Consider the following 3,097-nt stretch of genomic DNA (forward strand, 5'->3'; position numbering starts at 1 on the left):
CAACTCATCACAGCCAACTCACCATGGCCAACTCTCCATGGCCAACTCATCACAACCAAATCTCCATGGCCAACTCTCCATGGCCAACTCATCACAGCCAACTCATCACGGCCAACTCATCATGGCCAACTCTCCTTGGCCAACTCATCATGGCCAACTCTCCTTGGCCAACTCATCACAGCCAACTCACCATGGCCAACTCATCACAGCCAACTCTCCATGGCCAACTCATCACAGCCAACTCACCATGGCCAACTCATCACAGCCAACTCACCACGGCCAACTCACCATGGCCAACTTACCACGACCAACTCGCAACAGGACAACTTGCTGCAGGACAAAAGTTACACTAATATCGAAGAAATGGTGGAATAGAATCATTAAAGAGAGGATGCAAAAGGAGGAACAGAATGAAATGTGAATGACAATTTTTAAAAAAAAAAAATCATTTATTTTAAATAATTAAATTGAATTCTTAAGTTGTCCTGTGGTGAGTTGTCCCATTTCGTCTCAGGCTTGACCCTTCTTAGGACTCACAAAGATTCCAAGATTGAGGCCAGCCCTTTGAAGCCGCTTAGACTAGGATTTATGCTCCTTGCAGATTTCAAGGCATATAAATCGTCTTCGAAGAAAAACAAGAAAGTCCAATTGCCTCCTAAAAAAAGCCCCTTTGGGACAACCATGACCTGGATGCCTGAGAATCTCCAAAGACATTTAGCTATGCACTTTGGGATGAACACCCTTCGAATGCCACAGGAGTGTGAATGGATTTCCAGAAAACATTGCAGGCTACAGGAGCCATTTGCACTTCAGTTTGATATGCAGACAACACGGACTCATCCCCATCAGCCTGCGCCCGTCTTCAACAGTGAAGGGACCTAGGGCAGAAAACATCCTGCAGCCAAGAAGGCTCCACACACATTTGCACTACTCAGGTAATCCTGAGGACACAGGTAAACCTCCAAGTGTCATCAACAGCCCTCTAAAAGAATGCAAATGACCAGCTGTCTGCAAGGAGTATAAATCCTTCCATTCCCCACCTTCTACCATGTTTCCCCGAAAATAAGACCCAGCTTTTTTTTTTTGCTTCCAAAAGAGGCACCAGGTCTTATTTTCGGGGGATGTCTTTTCCACTGTCTCACCTCGTGGAGGTGGCACCATCAGCCCCGCCAGCCGGCCTACTTGTTCTGCAGCCGCTCGCCGCCACTTGTGCGCATTGCCCCCTGGCCTCCATTTTGTCGTCAGGGACCTTCAGGAAAGGCCTCTGCGGCTGAGAATGGAGCTCAGGATTGACGTGCGCATCGCCCCCTGGCCTCCATTTTGCTGTCAGGGGCCTCCATGGGGCACCGTGCACATCAATCTGGAGCTCGGTTCTCAGCTGCAGAAGCCTTTCCTGAAGGCCTCTGACAGCAAAATGGAGGCCATGAGCAACATGAGCAAGTGGCGGCGAGTAACCGCAGAAGAAGGCAGGTATCGGGGCATGGGAGGCCTGGCTGCAATGGTAAGCGGGTGCAGCTCCACCTCCCCATCCCATCCTAGGTTGATTTTTAGGTGTGCCCCTTGCCCCAAAACTAGCGCTTAAAACTAGGGCTTATATTAGGTCCATTCCCGAAAATCAAGCTAGGGCTTATTTTCAGGTTAGGCCTTATTTTTGAGGAAACACAGTATGTAGCCTCCAAGTGGCCTCAACGACCCTTTAAAAGAAGGCAAATGACCAGCTATCTGCAAGGAGTATAAATCATTTCTTTCCCCACCATTCAGTCAGAGATGAAGAAGCTTCTTGGATGAGAAGCGAAACGTCTTCAAAGAAAAACAAGAAAGTCCAGTTGCCTCTTGAAAAAAAGCATCTTTGGGACAACCTTGGCCTGGATGATCGAAAATCTCCATAGACATTTGGCGGCCCTACCTTGACTTCATCCCAGCTCTGCTGATGCCGAATTATCTCTCATAATTCGTTCCCCATTTGGAGAGACTCAAAACAGCATCCCCCACACAGCCAGCTCAAAGACAGCACCATCAATACAGGTAGTCCTCGACTTACGACCAGAACTGAGTCCAAAATTTCTGTTGTTAAGCGGACATTGGTTAAGTACGATCTTTCTTGTCACAGTTTATTAAATAAATCACTGCGGTTGTTAGTCACATGGTTGTTTAGTGAATCTGGCTTTCCTCATTGAGTTTGCTTGTCAGCAGGTCGCAAAAGGGGATCACGTGATCCCAGGACACCATCATAAATAGGAACTAGTTGCCGAGCATCTGAATTTGATCATGAGGATGCTTGCAACGGTCATAAGTGTAAAAAATGGTTGTAAGTCCCTTTCTGCAGTACTGTTGTAACTTTGAACGGTCATTAAATGAGCTGTTGCACTGCCTGTTCTTAGCAAAGCCTCCATGTTTAGTAGCAATATACCCCCGAGGGCCCAAAAGTGGAGATCAAGGAGACAACATTAGAAAATTGACAAAACTATTTTTGACCAGCAGAGATAAAATACAGGTACTGCTCAATTTATGGCCATTTGTTTAGTGAATGTTCGAAGCTACACCAAGTGACTTACGACCATTTTCATACTTACGACTGTTGCAGCTTCCCTCTTGTAGAAAACGAAAGAACTCTTACGAATTCCAGAGGGGTTTAGCAGAGAGGTTTATTGTGCAGGTTCAGAGGCATATTAGAGATAGGCAATTCTGAACAAGGAGGGCGGGATTAGACTTCCGTTTTTATACTTCCCTTCTTTCAGGAACAAAGGGACTACACATGATAATGCACTGTAATACATTTGGTTCATTTCTCACGGGCATACAATGGAAGGTTTTGCTACATACAAAGTATCCATGTGCAATGCGCATTTGGTTAGCCACATATTACTGACTTTCCCAGTAAATTTTCCCAGTGATTATGCATTACATCATTATTCTAGCAATTATGCAGACACATCATTATTGCAGTTATGCAGACAAATCATTATTCTAATAATTGTTCATTTTACTACATTATCCCGATGGTCACCTGATCCAAATTTGGAACCTTGGCAACTGGTTCATATTTATGACGATTGCCGTGTCCCGGGATCACGTGATCACTTCTTGTGATCTTCTG

This window comes from Protobothrops mucrosquamatus, unplaced genomic scaffold (assembly GCF_001527695.2).
Source record: "Protobothrops mucrosquamatus isolate PMUCROS unplaced genomic scaffold, P.Mucros_1.0 scaffold3796, whole genome shotgun sequence".
In the NCBI taxonomy this organism is placed as follows: Eukaryota; Metazoa; Chordata; class Lepidosauria; order Squamata; family Viperidae; genus Protobothrops; species Protobothrops mucrosquamatus.